Source organism: Lepisosteus platostomus, chromosome 13 (genome assembly GCF_059453375.1).
Source record: "Lepisosteus platostomus isolate fLepPlt1 chromosome 13, fLepPlt1.hap1, whole genome shotgun sequence".
Classification (NCBI taxonomy): Eukaryota; Metazoa; Chordata; class Actinopteri; order Semionotiformes; family Lepisosteidae; genus Lepisosteus; species Lepisosteus platostomus.
The window spans coordinates 20,321,588-20,334,418 of record NC_142623.1 but is presented as its reverse complement, the minus strand read 5'-3'; the positions used below and the strand labels follow the sequence as shown (position 1 = coordinate 20,334,418).

General features: G+C 37.6%; 2 pseudogenes; one reads left to right on the top strand and one right to left on the bottom strand.

Annotated features, from left to right (window-relative positions):
• LOC148650201 (zinc-binding protein A33-like) overlaps window positions 1–12,831 on the top strand; it is an 86,149-nt pseudogene that overhangs the window by 57,790 nt on the left and 15,528 nt on the right.
• On the bottom strand, window positions 9,308–11,349 carry LOC148650202 (nuclear factor 7, brain-like; annotated as a pseudogene).

The following is a 12,831-nucleotide window of genomic DNA, read 5'->3' as shown; positions in this document are numbered from 1 at the left end:
AAAGGTTCAGCAAATATAAAATATACATTTTATAGATTGTGTAAATTTCTTTATTTTGAAGGTGCTGACCCATGGAAAAAAATTTACTACTTTGCATTTCTGAAGAAGCTATATAATAGAAAAAGAAAGAAATTTATTTTGTATTTTCCCTTTTAACATATTACAAAAGAAACTAAAGGCTGAAAGAATCCAATTGATCAACCAGAGTCTGTACCTTCTGACCTTAACAAAGAAAACAGACATGCAGAGTTCAGGCATTACTGTATAAAATTAATAAAAATCATTAATTAATTAAACAAATGCCAGTCAACAAATATCTCAAATGAATTATCAAGGATTACCTTTATCACTGTTGTTCAGAACAAAACCAGTATATAATTATAATTATATAGTATAATTATATAGTAATTATAGTACAGTAATTGGTTTATTAGCAGACTGGTAATCTAATCTAAAACAGCATATAATCTATTGGTATATATATTTTTCCTGGGTGGGAGCGGCGAGGGCACAAGCCCTAGAACCCAAATCCGTTACAATAACAAAAGGACAGACAATGAAATATGGCTATTTCGAAGTCACAAATGTGAGATATAAAGTCGCAATTCTGACTTACTAAGTCGGAATTCTGAGATGCTAAGTCGCAATTCTGAGTTACTAAGTCGCAATTCTGAGATACCATAGCGCATTTTTTTTTACTCCCTGGCGGATACGGGCTTCCATAGAAAGGTCCCTCTCTGAGTATGCAAGAGAAGAAACAGTGAGCTATGATAGCTCCGTGAAGTTGGCCCCCCAACAGACAGCACAAACGATTAAACCTACCTCATTCGTTAGTGCTGCGTTTGTGCTGTTGAAAGTAGTGTTTGTGCTGCTTTCATTTCCGAGATATAGCGCCTTGTTTTTTCGGGGTCGTGACATCACTCAGCCCCCCTACAACATCATAGGGGAACCGGACCAGTCTCATTCATTAGTGCTACGTTTGTGCCGGTTTGTGCTGTTGAAAGAAAGTTCCCAGCTGCTTTCTTTCCCGAGATATAGCACCTTCTTTTTTGGGGGTGTGATGTCACTCAGCCCCCCTACAACGTTGTAGGATAACTGGTCCTGTCTCAATCGTTACTGCTGTGTTAGTGCTGATTTGTGCCATTGAAAGTAGCGTTTGTGCTGCTTTCGTTCGCGAGATATAGCGCCTTGTTTTTCTGGTGATCACGTGACCATGCATGGTGACTTTGACCTCCAGTTACCCCATCTGCCAAGTTCAAGTGCTCTGTTACCAGCACAAAACAATTCTGCAACTTAGTTCCTCTGTTTGCCAGGGTGGGGGATGACTGTGGATTTTGCATTTATTATCATTATCTTCTATGCGTTTGTGTGAACAGGAAAATTTTCCTGAAAGAATCAGGTGTGAGGAAGAAGCCACTTGGCCGAAACGTTGTGTTTTCTTTCTTCTCTTTTCAACATGGAATAAACCTATTACTTGTTCCTTTGGACATAGTGGATGCCTACTCAAAGTGGGTAGAAGTCATTATAACATCATCCACTTCTTCAAAGGTCATGGCTGAAGCACTACGTTGTTATTTGCAACATATGCAGTACTGGAAACAATTCTGTCAGACAACACCCTGTATTTCACATCAGAGGAGTTTAATGAGTTTATAATCACTATGCAATAAGTCACAGTTGCTCCTTGCCACCCTGCGTCAAATTGGCAGGCAGACAGAATGGTACAGACTACAAAGGACAGAGGATGATTTGGCTACCATGGTGGCTCAGTTTTTAATCTCTCAATATACCACTCCAAACTCAACTATGGGGCAGAGCTGGGCTATTGATGAAAAGCAGACTGTGAACAGCGCTGGATCAACTACATCCAGACTCTGCAGCAGAGATGTCATAAAAGGAAGCTATGCAAGGAGACCCAAAGTGGGTACCCACTACAGTGGCAGAGGCAACAAGACTACTGTCAGACAGGGCAGTGACACCTGATGGCCGCATTCATGTTTAAATGGTTGACCCTGACAGCTCGCTGTGGGGCCAAGAGGTTTCCCTGACCATGACCACAACTCCAGTCGCATGTGAGGAGCCACAGTTGTCCACTGTTGAGGATTCAGGATGTTTGGACCACTCTGTCCACTCTGACAAACCTTCTGCTCCTGTCCCTGTTTCACCGGCCACATATATTACCATGGGGCCTGATGTCGAAAGGCCTAGCGGCCCTCATCCAAAACATCAGCATTGGGCTCCTCTGTGGATGAAGTACTACAGATGCAGCCATTCAAAATGCACGGTAAAAACCCGCGGTACAGTAACCTACCCAGAAGCCACCGCAGGGCACCGGAGGGCACCGGGGTAAGTGATTGGCTGGCCAAAATGACCAACAGGGGCACTCGTGGTGCATTGGTTGGTAGTGAAAAGATTTAATCATTTAATGTCTTTACTGTGCACATTTTAATCCGCTCAGTTTTGAATATTTATATGGATTTTACCACTAAAGGGAAATTTTAGTAGCTGAGCATAAAAAGAAGAGGAGCATAACGTATCTAAAGGTCATAAACGATATTAATTTAGGAACATAAACATTACTGTATGTACATAAACTTTACTGTGTATGGCTGGTCTTGGTAGTTTAAAGAAAAAATACACACCAGTCTTCCATTTCTCCCTAAACATTTTAAGCATGAAAGTTTTATGAAACGGTACCCAAATATGCGATTGCTGTATAGAATGAATTTTAATTAAAAAAAATTATTTAACACGAACATTAAGCTGTTTACATCTTCCGCCTGAGAACAGTCACCCGTTGCTACCCAACGCAGAAACACACCCACTAACTAGCAAAGAGAGGACATTAGCTAGCCAATATGATAAAGAAATAAATGATTATTTTGTTTATTTCTTTTGCACATTTATTTGAACATTTCCATCGATTGTACAAGCACTTGGAAACTGTCCAATCCCTAGTTCATCAGGCATTTTACCGGTCTGGCGCCGGTCTGTGTCTTCTAGGATATAATGCCAGTGAACTCTTGTTTTTATGTCCACTATAACAGACAATCTCCTTTGCTTTTAACCGAGCGTTTAATAATTTCCTTAAATGAAAATGATTTACTTTATTTCCCTCACGGGATCAATAAAAGTATCTATCACCTGTCTAAACTATGGGACAGAATTCTGGGGTCTCCCCATACCAGAGATTATGGTAGGGCTTCAGAATGGTGATTGGCTGACACCATCTGACACCCCTCTGATTGGAGAAAAAAGACGTGCTGGTTTGCTATACATACTGTACCAGGAAGAGGATTTCTTTCTATTCGAAACGTGCATTTTAAAAGTTTAAGAAGTAAAAACCATACAGCGTACACAGATTTTCTAAACTGATCAGGATCGTTATCTTTGTCTTATGCATAATAATGTTCACCACTCTGTCCAGCAAATTAATAATAAACTTTATTTTATACAGCGTTTTAAACGAATAAGTAATTAGATTGCTCATAAACCTAATCACTTATTCTTCATAAACACAGCGTAATTGCTCTCTGAAAATGCTTTTTCTTTTTATTTAGGCTCAGATTTCAACTATAGATCGTATTATTAATAACCATAATAACGACTAACCAACAAAAACAACCATATAAACATAATACCAACCAAAAACATAGATAACAACCACAATACAAAATCAAATATAACTCTCTCAAATTCCTCCGATTATCATAATCCCGCCCCTTATGCAAAACCAAACCCGCCTCCCATCCCAGTTTATCGTCTTTATTATAAACAAAATCCACCTCAATTTTCAACATAAAGCATTACACAAATCAATACCTCAACATGTAACTCCACATTTCCAAATAGACCTAATTTCCATAGCCCCGCCCCTTATGCAAAACCAACATCCCTCCCCTGTTCTCTCTCTCCGCTGGCGTTTGTAATCGTACTAGTAAGTACTGTACTTACTGGGTTTTTGAGGGGGGGATGTCTTTCGCTGGAAATCTCACCCCCTTCTACTTTGAAAATACCTGTGAAACCGGTTCAATTCGTCACAGCCAGCACTCCTGCAGAGAGGGGGGTTGTACTTGCAGTGTATACAGTACACACGTTATGCTCTTCGTTAATGTCTAAGCCGGAACATATCATTATATCTAATTTTGTATTTCTTAAAAAAAACATCGTTTTCCCAGCCTAACAGTATTGTTTTTAACCTGTAAAGCGCTTTGAGGAGCCACCTTTAAAGGCGCCATATACAATAAAGTTCATTATTATTACTATTGTAAATTTGCTGGACAGAGAGGTGAACATTATTACACAGAAGACAAAGATAGCGATTTACGTTGCATTGTGTATCGTGCTGCTTTAATACAGTTTTAAATAATTAAAAGTCTAAACAGTATCAGCTTTATTTATGGGTTTTAAATAAAGGTGATTTAAACGCGATTTAAATCAATATAAATGTTTATATTGTAACGCATAGGTGACTATTCATTGTTATTAAAATGACTTAAATTCGATCATGTTGTGATATTTAGAAATATACATTTGTTTGGTGCGAGTGAAGTTTTATTTAATCTCTGAGCCATACTGATTCTTCTGGAAGCCAGTTTCTGCCAGGGAGTAAAAAAAAAAACACACTATGGTATTCTCTCCAATGCAGTGCAGTTAAAAACATACCTCTGATGCTGCTCCTAAATGAATATCGTTTATGACCATCAGAAGCTTTATGCTCCTTTTCTTTTTTCCAGTGGATTGAACAGGGAGAGGCATTTCATGGTTTTATAAAAAGTGGAGATATGTACACGTTACTGAAGCTAAAAGTTTAGCCTTTGTCACTAATGTAACCACTAAATAAAGACATATAGAAATCCCTACGTTACAGACTGTATATGGCTGGTATTGGTAGTTTAAAGAAAAAATACACACCAGTATTCCACTTTCTCCCTAAACATTTTAAGCATCAGAGTCTTACATGTGGTTATTTCGGAAACGTTTGTACGTGCTCCTTCTGACCATGTTACTGTTTACTGTTACTGACCATATTAAGTTTAAGTGCCTGTGGGCACTTTTCCTCTCCGTGGGGGGTGGACCGTCTTTCATTAGAAGGTTAGTCTGTTCTACTCTGAGAATGTAGAGGGGGTGGAAAGTGCCCGCGGTCATTTAATTAGTATTAAAATTCGCACTGATTCCCTTGCGAAGATACGGACATAGGAATATTCGTGCGTGGTCAAAAAATGGCATAAAAACGACAAAGTGAAGGCTGTGAAAACATTCACAATGTACTTTATACACAAAGCAAATATACCCCCCCCCCCCCTCAATTCAATTCAAGCTGCTTTAGTAGCATGACAGATGGGTACAATCAGTGTTGGGTATTTACTTTGCTTTGAGATGCCACTTTTAAAGGTGATATATAAAATCAAGGCTTTAACTTGCTTTAACTCCGCAAGTCTGAGTTCTTGTGTCTGTCCTATCCGAACCCGAAAGTATTACAATATGTATCTTTATAGCAGGTGGTGTACAGCTTTTTAGTATAGATTACACTTTTCTAAAATGTATTTAAAAAATAAAAACGATTACAATCTAATCTTTCCACGTTTGATCCCAAAATAAATCTAAATGGGGAGAAAGCTATGCTGAAAGTTTATTAAGATACTTGGAAGACAAAGATATCAATTTATGTTGCATTTGTCTGATTGTGAATCAAAAAACACATATATTTAAACCCGCATTTGCGATTTAAATCAAAACGTTATTTAAATCAATATAAATGTTTATATTGTAACGCCTAGGTGACTATTCATTGTTATTAAAATGACTTAAATTCGATCATGTTGTGATATTTAGAAATATAAATTTGTTTGGTGTGAGTGAGGTTTTATTTAATCTCTGACTCAGGGAAACGTTTCATTTTTTCAAAGAAATGTTTGTTAAAAAAAAAGTCACAGCTCCAGCAGGATTCAATCACAGACCATGTGACATGGGAGTCAGGAACCTAACCCACAGTGCCACCAGCAAGGTCACATAGAGAGTGCTGAAAAAACACTACAGAAACATTATCAACAGACAATGTACAGCGTGTACTATTCTTGTGTTGCGGTACATGAATATAATTATATCGTTATTAATTTCTTTAGATACGCGATTCCATATTATATTCCCGTTTAATCAAATTCTAAAAGTATGCTTGTTGACTCCGGTATCACGTTAGTTAAAGACTTCGATGCTTAAAATGTTTAGGGAGAAATAGGATACTGGTGTGTATGTTTTCTTTAAAGTACTGAGACCAGCCATATACTGTATGTTTAAGTTCCAAAATTAATATAGTTTATGGCCTTCACACGCGTTACAGTATGTTCCTATTCATTTTATGCTCAGGTACTAAGATTTCCCTTCAGTGGTAAAATTCCATATAAATATTCAATACTTAAACGGGCACAGTTAAGACATTAAATATACATATACATACTGTATACAGTACAGTTTGCATACGGTAATATGTTTATGTTCCTAAATCAATCTATTTTATGAGCATGTGAAAGGCATGGTGAATCGATTCTCAAAAATTACTGTACTTTGCATGATTGGAAACAAATGCGTGATTGCGAAATGCTGTGGTGTTACTTTTACAAAGACGGTCAATGAAAAAAAGAATGTGGACCAGTGGACCAGACTTTGAGTTTACAGCTTGTCCAAGGTCATTCATTATTAATCCTATTAGTAATATCTTCGTTAAAGACTTTGATGGCGACAGCACAAACATGAGAGGTTGAGCTTTATTAGCTCCACCTTGCGGAAATTCCGGATACTATTATTTTGGTTGCGGTATTATAGGAGAATTTACGGTAACTCGCGGTAGACTGCTTAAAGCGCACCGCAAAATAATGCGGTATCGCCCGCTCGTTTTGAATGGCTGCATCTGTATGTGGACTAGGAGCAAGGGGTGTGGTGTATAGTGGAACTGAACATTACTTGTTCTTCCCCTTTCCCAGGGGACATGGGGAGGTTGTTATATGGTTCCGGGGGAAGTAGTTTTCCTAGTTTTCAGTTAGCTGTTCGTTGGAAGATATGTTATTCAATAAAGTTAGCATTCAGCATAATCCTTGAGTGCCTCTGAATTTTGGGTAGATATAATACTACCTTTAGATATCCATACTTTTAAATCATACATACTGTATAGGGAAACATATTGTTCAGTCAACAAACAAAATACTGAGCTTGAAAAGCTGCATCTGTTGTTTTTTTGCTTTGAACATAGGAAGCACCTGATTCAATTATTCTTACCCTGAAAAGCATCGACAAAGTCAATCCAATATGGATATCAAGAAGTTATAAATTAAGAAAATGATCCTTTGCAAGCTCAGTGTTTCTAGGTGTGTTATTACTGTGTGTATAACTCTGAAACAGATTTCCAATTGCTTGTTGAGGAGTTCTGTTGTTTATTGTGTCAGGTCCCTGTAGGAACAGACAAACTAAAAAAGCTCCACACCAGGATAAAGAGCTCTACTTCGTTTTCTTGAGGTAATAAAGACCTGTAAATCTGTTTATTAATTTATAGATACACTGGAAATGTTTGTTTCCACCACAAACATACTATCACACAACTGATTGAAGCTCCTTGGAAAACAATGGGAAAAATATTTTGGTGGACAATCACTTATTAATTTAAATAAGCCAGAGAAGCTAATGCACTGCCTTTGCGTGTATCCAAAAACATACAGTATAACTGTTTTAAATGGAGCTGTGTATGACTGATAAACTGTAGTATTGACATTTCAGTGGTATTTTCTGTGAATCACATTTTTTTGCACAGCTGCTTTGACCTAGTGGCAGTGGATATATATTTTTTCCTTCTCTCCCTGTCAAGATATTTTTATGTATGTTCTGGTGGAGTGTAATTAATGGAATGCTTGGGGACATAAAGGACTTCCACAGTCCTTCCACAGGTGGTTGGTTGTTTGATGACAGTTTCGGGATGTTTCTGAGTAGTTGTGAAACTGGGAAGACCTGTACAATTAAGACTCCTGCACTTACTTCAACATTCATCATGAGTTTCAATGTGCTCAGATCCCTTGCGTCGGTGTTTGAGATCATAAATAAATCTTCTTGTTGTTAACCCTCTATGTTTTAAACAGGATAATAAACTGCATTCCATCTGAATTACATCTCTTTCCCTGTGTAGCAGTTCTAACAGTCAGCATTGTCTTGTTGATGTGAATCCCCCAGAGTCCAGCACAAAAACATGGGATCAGATCACTCTGACTTCATTTCCCTGTAGAAAAATTCAAATGTACACATTTTCATTTTACAGCTCCTTGTTTGGTTTGCCAAAATAATTCAATGTATTGTATGCAATTATTTCAAAAAGGTATTATATTTTTTTATATTTAACTGAAAGAAATATAAAATCAAAATATACAGTATTACTGTGAAATAATACAGAGAGTTTAATGTAAAATTGAGAATCTGGGTATATTTCCAAGTGTTATGTGATGTTATTTCTTTGTTATAATCTGAGGTGAGATGCCCATAGAGAGCAGGGTCATTAAATATAAAATATAACATACATTAACCTGTATATGATTCTGAAACTGTTTTTATTTTCTTATAATCAAGCAAACACTAAGGTACTTGTAAGATCTGAATGTAGCTTTTGAAGGCATAGGTCAATGTGAACTTTATTTTAGACGATGGAGATACAATCTATGAATCTGCTCTACAGCTGAAGCTCATGAGATGTCAGGTGTAACAGAATTCAACTCTGCATTTAGTTATCGATTAGGATTTAAAATAGAATGTTGGTGTTAGGAAATCACAACAAAGGATCTTATTTGTTGTTATTTATTGTTGTAAAATTGATTAAAAACCCATTACCCATAATTTTTTATTCATGTTTCTATTGATTTCTGCTTTATCCATATACAGTCCATTTCACTGTATATGATTCATTAATTACAAATCCTATAATTAAATTAAGTTTGATGTAATTGAATTAATTAATTATTTAATTCTGAATTGTAATTTGGTGCTGCTTAAAGATTACAGTTGGCTCTTAGGCCAGTGGCTGTGCCTACTGAAAAAAATCTATTGCCTATTCATGAGAGGCACACAACTGAGCCAGGTAAATACATAGTGCACCAATGTTTTACCTCAATTACTGAACTTAAATGACATTAAGCAAAAACTAGTATATTCTAAACTGGAATAGGATCTAAATGATTCTCTTCCACAGACACTGTGGCTGTAATTTCTGTAATAGATAGGTATGGCTCAATGAATGCAGTACATATGAAAAAGCAATGTTTAATATTATTGCCGTAGGTACATTATTTTAACCAAACAAAATATTCCTGGCTCTGGTCTGATTTCTACATTCAAAACATAGTGTTAGTATCCACTGATACAAATGTCTTAACAGGGCAGATTTGTAAAGGAACAGACATGCTACCTGGCAAGAAGGCTGAAAAAATCCGGTCAGTTAATGTGTGTTTAAAAGTGTAGATGACAGTCCCATCACTGGGTTCAGAGAATAACATCTCCCCACTATCATAGTCCAGCTGCACTCTGATCTTCCGGGGATTCCTCTTCAGAGTGAGACGCTTCTTGGGTGAGTTCAGTGCAGTGTAAACACATCTGCACAGCCGTAAAGCCCAAATTCCTCCTTCTGGGCTCAGACTGATAGATCCTTTCCTGTTGATGGACTCTTTTGCCACACCTAAAACCCAAAAAGTTTAGTCTCCCATCTCCACATCCCATTAGTGTCTCCCTGAGGTGAATCCCTCAGATCTCAACACAAATCCGCCCTTATCAATCCTCTCTGGGTTGTCAGGAAGCTGCTGTGTGTGCTTTGCCTCTCACACTAGTAAGATCCTCAGACAGTGAAAGCCAGGGTGTTGCTGTGTTGGGGTCTAGGGTCACAGGAGCTAATAGGGACAAAGACAGAAATCAAAATAAACCAGACAAAATTCAAATACATCAAATCAATATTTAATAATAGACAGGACTTATTTATAAATTATATTTTACAACTTGTGCAATATATGGCCAGTGCATAACTAGATCAGGAATAGCAAAATATGAGAGAAAAATCAGTATTTTTAGGATGAATAGTTAGAAACAGGAGCTATACAAGTAACATCTTGTGTAGTGTGGAGAAGGAGAAGAAGTTACTTGTAAAGCAATTAATCTCACTGAAGAATAACGGTATAAGAACTTACAATAGAAAATAGGGGTTTTAATCTTAAACTGCTTCATTACGTCATTACGTCTTGATTATTCATTTTGCAGCTGTCACTGATTTTATTTTTTGCGTTAACCCAAACAGTATCATATTAATGAGTAATAAATCAGTTAAATGAATAAGTTACCTAGCTTTTCAAAAACAAGTTCTTATTCAGTGCCATGTTTCAAGAGTGTGAGAAGAGAGGAAGAGCATTACTTCAGTAACTATGTTATCTTATATTCTGTAACATGCATTTTATGAAGAGAATAATGGACCTCAGGTCTGTGAACTAATGTCAATGAGACTGGATCTAAATAAAGAGACAGATAAAGGAAATAAAATCACAATAGATCCCTCCGCATTGTGATCCCTGTCCACCAGTACTCACTGTACTGAACAATCCCCATCATCTTCTCCCAGACTCTGCACTTCAGGGAGCACAGGTGCTTGGCAACATCTATCAGTGCTCCCAAAATCTTCTCTGGATCCTGCAGTGTGCACTGGGATCTGCAATAGTATTTAGGAGTCAGTGCTGCAGTAGGTTTGGACTCAGTACAACAGAGAAGAAGACAGGCTGGGATTCACATACCTGCTTTTTGTGTCCTTGTGCTGTAGTTCTGGAAAACAACAACATGATCAAATAGCATTTATTCTCAAATAAAAACTTACAATTAGTTCTGTGGGAATTCTGAAGAGGACACTACATAACAATACAGTTCTGCTGTTTTTACACTGTATTGCGCAGTACTGAAATGCATCTACAGTACAAAAACCTACAATTTATGAGAACAGCATCCCCAAACAATTCACTTTACTATTGAATCTTGCCTGATTAAGCTGTCACTGGGTTTGCCAGCTTTGGGAGGATTCCCTGATGTCCATTCAGTAAAAGTGTGAGCAGGTTTTCCCACATTTTTCTCCTGATCTGAACCCATATGGTAGACGGTTCATTAATCCAAGAGACTCCAGGAGAATCTTTAACATTCAGTATTGAACTCACAATAGAACTCCTCAGTGTTACAGCACAGCCCAGTGCACACTGCAGCTGTCAGTTTGTGAATGTGACCATTAATTACTGTCAGTTTGCACTCAGAGGACTGCTGTCAAGAGACTCTTCTCTACCTGTAAGAATGGAACATCTTGAGCTCTCATTTCATTTTCTATGGTTCTGATTGTGTCTGAAAGGGATGAGATCTCTTTAGTAAGACTCTCAATCTTCACCTTCATTATTTGACTCTTCTGTTTCTCTTCCTCCCTCAGTGCAGCTATCCTGGCCACTTCTTCATCTCATAGCAACTGGTGAAGTTTCTCAAACTCCATCTTTATCTGTCTTTCAGTTTGCTGGGTCTGCAACTGCAATGGAAAAGATTGATTGCTGGCTCCATTTTGTTTGGGTGTTTGGTGAATCTGGATCTGAAATTTAACGTGTTGATTACTGGTTGAATTCTCTTATTTTGAGTTTGGACAGTTTTTTGGGGAGTTCTCTCTACTACTGCATGGAGTTTGTATGTTCTCCTTCTCCCTCAATACCTCCCAGGGGTATTTGGTGGGTGCTCCTGTCCAAAACACATACAGTACAGTACTGCTAGATTAATTGGCTTCTGGGAAAGTTGGCCCTGGTGTGAGTGTGTTTGTGTCTGTGCCTTGCGATGCCTGGCATGTGGTCCAGGGTGTACACTGCCTTGCTCCCATTTATTTCTAGGTTAGGGCTGCGGCCCTGAATTGGATAGAGTGATTAGAAAATGGATGGATGATTGCATTTTTAAAACCCGTGAAGGTGTAGCAGATCCTCCTTTCAGCGTAATGTGGTCTGGAGGACTTATAGCCACCTTCAAAATTATTGGCACTCTTGACAAAGAAGAGCATTAAAGGCTGTTTAAAAATAAACAACACAGGTAATGAACTATATTGTAACTTACAGAAATGTGCAATATATTTAATTTTATGATCAGACAAAATGATACATTTTTCAAATTAAAAAAAAACTAAGTACCACAGATACTGGTACTCCTGCTTTCAGTATTTATGTACCCTGCCTTTGCAAGGATAACAGCACAGAGCCTTTTTCTATAATGTTTTTTGAGATTGGAAAAATCTATAAGAGGATTTTATACCATTCCATACCACTACAGGTTTTCAATTGCCTTTAAGCCCAGGGACTGATATGACCATTGTGGTCAATTATCCAATTCTTGGCGGATTTTGATGCATGCTTCAGGCCACTGTGTTACATGCAGTCAGGTTTAAGCCTCTTGGCAGAGGTAATAAGGATAGCTGATAGCCGAGGACAATTTCTCTTTTACCCCATTTAGTTTTCTATCTCTGTCTGTGGAATGTTCCTCCGTCACCTTTTTGCATCCTACTCCATATCTACATTCCAGATTCCTTCGCTTCATTACATATGATTGTAAGACATATGACAGAGTACCTTAATGTGTTCTGCATTTTGATAACATGTCTGTTTAACTATGTAAAGACTTTTAGCTTCTTCAGCAGGGGATCCAATGCAGCCTTAAGCTCCTTCTGTAATGAAATAACAGAATTCACACATTATAGCAGGAACTACTGACAACAGGCTTCAAAGCTCAAACAGATAAATACAAGAAAACACCTGCACAAGT